This window comes from Balaenoptera borealis, assembly GCF_965194805.1.
Source record: "Balaenoptera borealis genome assembly, chromosome: 2".
NCBI lineage: Eukaryota > Metazoa > Chordata > Mammalia > Artiodactyla > Balaenopteridae > Balaenoptera > Balaenoptera borealis.
Window position 1 is genome coordinate 17,504,954 of NC_138867.1, and position 10,633 is coordinate 17,515,586.

Below are 10,633 nucleotides of genomic sequence, written 5' to 3' on the forward strand. Positions count from 1 at the left end.
ATGAGGAAGTGCTTCTTCTCCACCCCTCACTTGGGTTACAGAAGGATTAGTCTGTATAACCACTTACTCTAGGCTAAGTGAGGTCTTTGAGTGCCTCATAAGGCCTCTTTAGCCATAGTTCTTGATGCTCTGGACTTATTGGCATGTTCATAGGAGTTTTTGTGGAAATGTAGTTACCTGGAAGTGCTGAGGTGTTTGTTCGCTTGTTTGAAACTTGAGTAACGTAAACACCTTGTTCTTCTGCTTAATCCCCAAGGATTGACATGGGGATGGTTCAATTTCTCCTTTTAGTATATTCAGTAGACTAACGCAGCAATGTGCTGTGTTCTCCTTCAATAGTCCTTGTTGCTCCCATTTACTACCCACATGGTAAGAAAGCTGTCCTACATGTTTATCTCAAACTTACATGGAGAAATTTGAGAAGAGTCAATTAGTAGAACCATCCATAATGTCAACTACTCGTAAGGGTCTATAGAGGCAAACATAGATACATATATCCATGTCTGTCTGTCTATCTATCTATCTATCTATCTATATCTCCTCTGGAAATTTTTTTCCGTGATACATTAGTTGGTGGGAACGAATTTTTCATAGAATATGTAAAGGCCATTCTGTGTGTACATGTTTGTATATATTTCATAATTTTCCATGTATATGTAGATAGAAATCTACACACCAAAGTTCTACTTCATTTATGTAATTATTAAGGTTATTTTTATAATGAAATGTTAAGATTTCAAAGAATTTTTATCTCCTAATTTTCTCCCAAATATTAATTGAATTACATAGGGGAACATGTAATCTAAATTCCTAAATAGTTATATCAATATTGATGCTAATTTTCAACGCTTTTTTCATCAAGTGTATATATTAATAAGATGTATGAAATTTTTTAATTCTAGTAATAGCTTTAGGTATAGATTTTTTTTTTTTGATCTCTATGTGTGTGGTGTGTTTTATTATATATTAGTCTCTTAAATCAAATAGAAAACAAAAAGTGGAGCTACAAACCAAAGTTACAACAGGATTAGCTTTTCTCATCGCCCGTCTGTCTACTTTTGCCGGAGGTCTTTATTTCTTCATAAGGCTTTGAGCTACTGTGCAGGGTCCTTGACTCCAACCTGAAGAACTCCCTGTGGCAGGCGGGTCTGGTGGTTAAGAACTCTTGATTAACTGGGAATGTCTTGATTTCTCCCTCATTTTCGAAGGAAAGTTTTGCTAGATATAGGATTCTTGGTTGATGGTTTCTTTCCTTCAACACTTGAAGTACATTGAGCCATGCCATCTGGCCTCCGAGGCTCCTGATGAGAAATCTGCTCAAGACCTTCCTGGCAAATCTTCTCTCAGCTTCATAGAACTTTCATAATGTACCTTATCGTGTCTTATGCAGCAGAACATTTTGTATAGTATCGTGAAGTCAGTTAAGTTGTAACATTATTTTGAGACCAGAATTTAAGGAAAAGGAATTGAATATTTCAAGTGTAGACATTATGAGGTCTTTAAAATTATTACAGATTTTCAAACGAGAAATAAAAAGGCCACTGAAGTATCCTACAGATTTTAATTTATAACAAAGTGAATACCAATATCTAATAACACACGTAAAGAAAAATTTCTTTGGGATCCTTTTTCCTAAGTGTAAAGGGGCCTTGAACTCAAGAAGTGAGAAAACCCCTGTGGTTTACCCCCAGCTGTGATGCGTCCATTTCTTGCTCTGACCTCAGAGTGCACCACTGTGATGTACTTCACAGAGCCCTGTAAAAGGGGCAGCTGGGCCCAGGTTTTTGGTCCTTAGAGCCCAGGAAGCTGCTTTTGGTGACCTGACGGCCTTGGACCTACAGTTAGCTTGTTTTTTCCTTGTTTCTGCCATTTTGTTGATTTATTTTTCTCTTTTCTCTACTCTTTTTTATCTTTCTCATTTTTCTTTCTTCTTTGCCTTTTTCTCATTTTTCTCTCTTTATCATTTCTTTTAGTTTTAAATTTTTTCTTCTCAAGTTTTTGGTGTTTCTTTTCCATTTCTTCTGCTTTCTTTTCTTCCTTTCTTCTTTTTCTCATTTGTATCTTAATTTTAGTTAGTATTGCTAGATTAGTACAGTTAGCATAGTCAGTACTGTTGTTATAGTTAGCATAGCTGGTGTAGTTAATACTTGATTAGCATAGTTAGTGTAGTTAGTGCTAGTTAGCGCTGTTGGTACAGTTAGCGTAGTTAGCGTTGTTAGTAGAGACAGCACACTTAGCACTGTTAGTACAGTTAGCATTGTTAGTTAGCGTAGTTAGCGTTCTAGGTAGTGCTGTCAGTCAGTGTAGTTAGCAGGTCACCATGATGCAGGGCCTCACAGCCAACTCTGCTGACAAGGAGGCTCATATTGATGGCTTTGAGATCCTCCGCACCATTGGTGAAGGCACCTTCGGTAAAGTGAAGTTGGCGCGGCACATTCTGACCGGGACACAGGTGGCTCTCAAGGTGATTAAGAAAAGGCGTCAGAGCGTCGCAAGTGTCCAGGCACTTTTCCGGGAAGTGTGCGGTATGAAGCTCCTGAATCACCCCAATATTGTAAAACTGCTGGGGGCGATTAACACAGAGGAGGCATTTATTCTGGTGATGGAGTACCTCAGTGGGGGGGACATGTACCACTATTTGAAGATCCATGGCCGTATGACAGAGGTGGAGGCCCGAGGCCCATTCCAGCAGCTGCTCTCCGCCCTGCAGCACTGCCACCAGAGGGGCATCGTGCATCGGGACCTGAAGCCAGAGAACATCCTCTTTGATTCCAACATGAATATCAAACTTACAGACTTTGGCCTCAGCAACAAGTGTGATGACTCTGGACAAATGGACACAATCTGTGGCACACCCCCTTACTTTGCCCCGGAAATCTTCCTGGGGCAGAGCTACAGCCCTGCGGTGGACGTGTGGAGCCTGGGAGTAGTGCTCTACGCCATGGTAACTGGGTGCCAGCCCTTCTGGGGAAAAGACTACCAGGAGCTGCGGAAGCAAGTCCTAAAAGGGAAATACCACATCCCACCTTATCTGTCTTTGGAGATAAGGGATCTATTACAAAAAATGATTGCCCTCAACCCCAGTGACAGAGGCACCTTACCTGACCTCATGAGTCATGCTTGGTTAAACATGGGCCAGAAGGAGCCACTCCAGCCACCCTGTGAAGAGGACCTGAAGGTGACAACAGTGACGACTCCGGGCTTGACTTGCGACCAGATCCAGGATGCTGGAACAGGCAGTGTGAGCGCCAAGAAACCCCAGGTAGGGGCCTCCATCGTAACTGTGAGGCCCTTCTGTCGCGGGGACCTCAGCGGCAGTGAACTTGAGCCTTCTCAAAGCCCTGTGGTGTCCCCCCTGAAAAGCAGGTGGCTCTACCAGGGAGAAAACGTGCAGCTGCAGGAAGACCAGCAGGCGGAGCAGAAGACCGGTGAGTCTGCCTGTCCCCCACCCAGCCTGGAGGCGAGGACTGCCACCCCCAGCCCAGCCCCCCAGTGTGGCACTGGGACATCCCCCTCCACCAGCAGCAGGATTGGAGCCCCAGAGGGAACCAGCTGCCCCCCGGGTGTGTCCAACACTGGAGGGTCCTCCCACACTGGGCAGCCTGAGAGTGTGTCCTCATCCACTCCCTCTGGCCACAGCCAGAAAAAGCAAGGGGTGGCTAGGAGAATCTGGAACTTTGTTTTGAAACATCTTTGTTGCAAGCTGCCCAGCAAGAGGCGTCATAATAAAATGAGCCCATGTGAACCCCATGCATGACCGAGGCAGGAAGGTCAGGCCGCCGCACTCCCTGGGGCCCGGTCCAGTGGAAGATGAGGGTGTTCTCTGCGCGGCCTTCAGAAGCATCGTATCCAAGACCCTGGCCAGCTCAGAGGATGGTCCGGAGCAGCCCGGGCGACCGAAAGCGAGGCCACCGTGGCTGCAGGTCTGCCCCTCAACCCCCACCTGGGTGAAACTTCAGAGACTGGACTGTCATTCCTGGGTCACGTCTCCCCTCCCCCACTCTTCTGTCTTCCGTGTTGGTGGGGGAGGGGGATAGTTCTTGTTCCAAGGACTCCTTGGTTCTTCCAATTCTAGTTAATAAACTTGATGCTCGGGCTTCCCTGGTGGTGCAGTGGTTGAGAATCTGCCCGCCAATGCAGGGGACACGGGTTCGAGCCCTGGTCTGGGAAGATCCCATGTGCCGCGGAGCAGCTGGGCCCGTGAGCCACAATTACTGAGCCTGTGCATCTGGAGCCTGTGCTCCGCAACAAGAGAGGCCGCGACAGTGAGAGGCCCGCGCACCGCGATGAAGAGTGGCCCCCGCTTGCCACAACTAGAGAAAGCCCTAGCACAGAAACTAAGACCCAACACAGCCATAAATAGATAAATAAATACTTTTAAAAAAAAACAAAAAAAACTTGATGCTCCAGAAAGATGTATCACACCCTGCTTTGCATCTGCTGTGATGTATAGTGCTCAAGGAGACACCTAGAAAGACAGAAGCTGAGAGATTGGAGTGTGGATGCACAAATAGAGTTACTAGGAATGGGAGAAGTACAATTTAAACTCAGTTACTGGGGCGCACACTTCCACTCCAGCACAACGCAGTGCTTTACATGTTTACATGGCCCCAAGGTATTATAGGACACATTCCCATTAGCTCTGTTGCTTCTGGGCCGTGCTCAGGAACTAGGTCAATACAGATGCTCCTGGGTGGGGATCCAGCGTCCACATTGCTCAGTTCCATCCTTTTCCATAAGCCCGAGCTCACCCCCAGCCTCCTCCCCACAAACAGGTGGAGGTCAGCTCATGACTCTCACAATCCTCAGGTTCTTCCAACCTGCTTTCATCCTTGGGGAAAACCAGCCAATTGTTGGCTTGTCTTTCCCAAAGTTATCATCCTCTTTATTTCTAATGTGGAACACCTACCTCTTTATTCAATTTCAGATTTTATAAAATACTGGAAAAGTCTTTGGCTTTAAGCTGCTTTTTTCTGCTTTCCTACAACAAATGTCCATTGAGAAAGAAAACAGAAAATCATTATCTAATTGAAATTGTAGGAGCAAATATATGTAGAAAAAATATATATACCTTAATACTGTCCCATTTGTATACGTATTTCTGATCAGTGCCATTTGTATAGCTTCACTATTAATTGTCAATTCCTTTGGGGTAACCTGGAGTCCCTACTGACATGCAAACATTCTCTGAGAAAACAGCACTGCTATTACCACTTAACTATGCTTTAAGGTAAATTAATTTGTCCACTGACAGTCACTAGACTGCAGTGGTTGGTATGACCACTGACAGTCACTAGACTGCAGCTCGTTAAGATTGGTTATAAAATGTGTTTTGCTGGAGGGTGGGGGAGAGGAAGTTTCTGAGCCCAGTTGATATTCTCAGACTAATTCACAGTGTGGTCTTGGGGGCTGTTCCTGTCTCTGGAATAGAAGCGGCCAGAGAGTGAAGAATTACAAGAACATTTACTTCCTTCATTTCCTCTTTAGTTCTAAATATATCTCAATGTCCAAAAATAAAAGGCTATGTAATATATTTCCAGTTTTTCTTTATGAATAGGATCAGTAAATAATTAATAAAAGCAAATTAAAAGTGAACTTGTCACAAAGGGAACAATCCTTTGTCTGACATTAGTGAACAGCCTGGTTTTTAATATAAAATATTTTATAAAAGAAAATTATGCTGAGTTGCACTCAGGGTAATTAACTTTTCAGATGCAATAGCTTTAAACTATTTATGTTGCTTGAGAATAATTACTTGTAAGCAATTTGTTTCAATTTTATAAACTAGGGCCAGTTATTATAGGTATTACAGAAGCAGTAATTGCTATTCAGCAGGGTGACGCTTTGCTCTGTCCTCTCAGCGACTCCTGGTTGGAGATACGGGGGCACAGGACGGTAGGGAATTTGTAGCTGCTTTGCTTTTAACATCATTGTGTTAAGGCTGCAAGAGACTAGCTTATAAAGTATGAGAGTCAGGCAAAGAGTTTGAACCTACACTATAAAATCCTGTAGTTCTACCCTCTTTACAATATCTGGCAAATCATTCATTTCACTAGGTTTATAGAGAGCCATTTAGTAAAATGAAATGGGTATCCTATGGGTAAAGATTTAATGTCTAGTGCAATCTAGGGCATTATAGTGCTACCTTCCAGCTCTTCTCTCCCAGTGTCTTATACTGGAGTTAGTGATGTGCACATATCTATTCATAGTTCCTCATTCCAATGAACTGTAAGGTCTTGAAATTGAAGGCATGACTTAGCAAAACTTTTTTCAAGGAGCAGGCACACAGAATATGAGTGCTGATTACATTTCATAATTAAATTCATTTTTTTTCTAATATAAACATTGAATTTCTCCTTAGCTTTCATACTAAGAAGACCTTGCAACTCACAAGATTTGACAAATAACTCACCTCTTTGATTACATGTTTATTTGCATATTACTTTTTACCTGATATGAGAAAGAACACAGCTAAATACAGTTGTACTGGGAGTTTTGTACACGTGTGGAGGGATGAGAGAGAAAGGGTGTCGCTAACAATGGATTCTGACAGCAAGAGGGAGGCAGGAGGTCCTTAAGGACAATCCCTACTATTAGTTAGTGGTGGAGCTGAGGGGGGTCTGTATTCCAGTGATGTTTGTTTTTGTTCTGTTTTTATCCTCATAATTGTGTATCTGAGCAGCAACCCCCTGATTGGTTTTGTATTGGTTATTAATTATTTACTAATTATTAATTACTAATACAACCTCTGTATATATTTTGTAAAATTTATCTATATTTTATAAAACATATTTTATGTTATTTATTAGATAAAACTTTTTGTAATCTTGTAAAAAACATTAGCAAGGGTTAAAATGATCATCCAATTTTTTTTCTCTATAGTAAATATAACAGGGACTTTTGGAAGGAAGAACCATTTTAATGTGTGTAATCTTCCTAAACTGTATATGTGGGAATCCATATGAAAATGCCAGGCTGGCCAAACCTACTAGATACATAAATACATACTCGTTAAAATGTTGAATGATGGTTCAAAATCATGGCTCAGTTTGGAACCATGACTAGAAAGAGCTAGGAGAATGGCAGTTAGATAAATACTTAGTATTTCTAAAGGGATGTGGGACACAGTACCTCTTAAACATGGCATGCCCAAGAGTCACATGAAAAGGAATTGTAGTAAAGGGGTTTTGACTTTTCAATTCTCATTCAAGATTATAAACCAACTCTGGAATCATATGTGAACCATACCTAATCCTTGCTTGTTGCTCAACCTATTGTGTCTAACTCTGAGAAGCAGATTTCAGAGGGACAAAGGGAAAGAAGTTTGCAACACTAGGCCTATGAATTAAGCCCTGCTTAGTTCTCCTCTTTGATTTTACTGTGTACTGATATAGTATACGTCAAAGCATTTTATATAATCTGCACACCAAAGAATTCACACTGAAATGTGGTTATGGCACTAAAACTATCTTGCCAAAAGCCATTCTCCACAGAAGAGGAGTGAATGTGTGTTCCCAAACTTAACTTAAAGTGATAACTTGATAAAATCCTTTGAATATCGGATGTGACTGGTGTGTAAACTAGATAGTGTCCTATTCAAAGATGCTTCAGGGTGTTTCCTGAAATAGATGTACTTATTTGGATTGGCTATATTTTCTGTCACTCCCTGTCTGAATTACAGGAAGCGCCTCATCATTAGGTGACCTGATTTGACCCCAGTTCCTCTCCCACAACTTCTCTATATGGTAGCCAGAATTGTCATTAACAAACAGAAGTTCAGTCTTTTTCTAAATTAGCTCCCATTTCACTCTGAATATAAACCAAACTCTTCAAAATGACTTAAAAGCCCCACATGATTACCCCTCCCTTAGTTCTCAGACATCTCACATCACTGAGCTGCAGCAGGAGCTCCGGTTCACCTTCTGCTTCTCCGGTGACACTAGCTTCATAGCTTTCTCCAAACATACCAGACAAGTTCCACATTTAGGATTTTGCTCTGACTCTGAATGGGTCAATTTTCCCCAAATAGCTTCATGGGTGAAGTCCCTCACTTCTTCAAATTTTTGGCTCAACTATCACCAAAAGGAGGTCTACCCATACCAGCCTAAGTAAAAGTAGAATCCACCCCCAGGCCCCGCCTACAATTGAAAACCCTTTCCTTGTTCTTTCATTCCATAAGGCTCATGGCCTTTTAATGTAAAATATCATTTATGTGTCCATGTTTATCATTATCTGCTGCCCCATCGCTTCTAGAATGTAAGCTCCACAAAGGCAGGCATCTTTGTTTGATTCACTAAAGTATCTTTGGAAAGTGAAATAAAACCTGGCTCATTGTGGGCCATCAATACATTTTTTTTTTTTTAAGTTGAATTAAATGAAAAGGAGACAGGAACAAATCATGTTTTGGCCTACATGTAAATGATAGCATTAAATTGTCAATTGTCCTTGGAAACAATTGGAGAAAAGTTAGAAAATCTTTTTTTTCCCCCCTTTAAAAATCAGCAAATTGTATAGAATTGAGAATTTACCTTGGAGCAATTTAGAATCCATGTGTTGTTTGAATTTTGACTAAGCAATGTCTTTAAGTTCACCAAATTAATCAAGCAAACAAACCTGAGTCTAAATGCAGACTTCCTTACGAAGTACATATTAAATGATCTTACAAGTATAGGAGGGAACTGCTCCCAGGAGTGGGGTTGACCGGTGTCAGAAGCTAATAAAGGTTTGAATATTAAAATAAATAGAATTAAATTAAATTAAGCCTTAATGATCATGAACAATGAAGTAAGTTTCCAATGCTATATATCAGAAAGACCTTCCTAAGAAAAAATGTCATTTGATTAGTTTCAATAAGCTTTATTATGCTCAACAAATCAAGGGATGATCTACTTAATTTTTCATATTAAAAGTTTGTAATTTTCATCTAGTTTAATGTTCACAGGCTTTCAGAATTTTTGTTCACTTGATATTTTTTAATTAAATCCTTAGGTTGTGAAGTTTTTCCCTTAAAGTAAAATCTTCCTTGCATTTTACAAATAAAAGTTACCTGTTGCAATATTCAAATAACATATATTATGCCTCTGCTCCATCAGCATATTGACAGATTTGCTGCTGAGACATAATGGGTTGTTCTCTTGGTTAAGTCTTAAACTATACTGAGTATTACCTATGAAAAACTGCGAGTAGTGATTTGATAGAATGTCCTCACCTTCTTTTTCCTGTCCTTTATGTTTCATTATGAGGAATTGAAATATAACCCTAAGCAAGACCCCGTTGCAAAATCATTCCTTTCCCTTTTGAGTAATGATTTTCTGGTAGTGAAAATGTGAAATAATGAAAAGGTTAGAATATGCTTTAATTCATTCTTGCAAAGGTTATGATGACATCATTATTTGGGTCAAAATCAAATCATTGCTTCCATTCTTCATATGTTAGACAGATTAGTGTCAGATAAATACAGCATAGTATTTGTGTCAACACTTAAGGATAATATGTTATTGTAAACCTTTATTAATCTTAATGACTTTCAAATGTACCTCGTGCTTGAATATTTATTTCTTTAAATGTCAACTCACCTTTTAAGCTATTGCTCATGTAAAACAAAAAGCAATCTACCTAGACTCAGGAAATGTTTCTCATGTGGCTGTTTAAACATAGCAACCAGGATGTAAAGAGTTTGAAAATCAATTACATGCTTTCAGAATCTAATCAGCAACACTTGATTGGAAGTATCAACCCACAAGTACAGAAAAAGGAAATCGCTTCAATAAACGTCACTGATATTTCCTAGCATTTTGTACTTCGGTACCAACAGGAAACTAAGAAATGTTGCTAGGATGTTAGCGTCAAATGTTTCAGCCTTCATGACCATTCATTTTAAATATATTTAATTCATTCAAACAAGTAAGGATTAGCATCATAGTAAACTGTCACCAGTCTATGAATAAGCAAGTACACCTATGTCTCTTACCCCCCTGGGACAATTACACCCTCTACATGGGTCTGTATTATTATCTCTGAAACTTTCCAGTTGCATTACTGTCACCCATGTGCTTGAAAATCCAGGTTTACTGTCAAACCATAATAATACAAAGAGATTTAATCTTTTGAACTGTAAAATATATTAAATCTAGTAATAGGCATGAAGAAAAAAATCCACACCACATGTCAATTAAAACTTCCTAATTTGAACATATGTATGGTACATTTCTATTAAATTTTTGTTTGTTTTCTCAAAGGATTATTATGTTCTGTGTACTTAAATCTAAAATGTTGCTATCTCACAGTCTTAATAAATAATACTCTATGGCTCCTTATTCACTTTAAATGATTTTTAAATTTTAAAACAGATTAAATGTTTAATTTTATTTTTATTACTATTTTTTATCCTGGAGGGACACTTGAGAAACTGGTCAAGTCTCAGAAAATCTCTATGTTAAAAAAAAAATCTCTATAGAACACTATACCTAAGAATGATTAGTAATTGTAGATATCATAGCCTGCAAATAATTTTCAATGATCTTTTAATTAGACAACATTTTCCTCTAGGTCTGTTTATTTTGGCCACTGCATAAATTCTAGTTTTATATTTAGTTTTCTCTTGTCTTCCCACAAAGAACACCGACTCTAATGA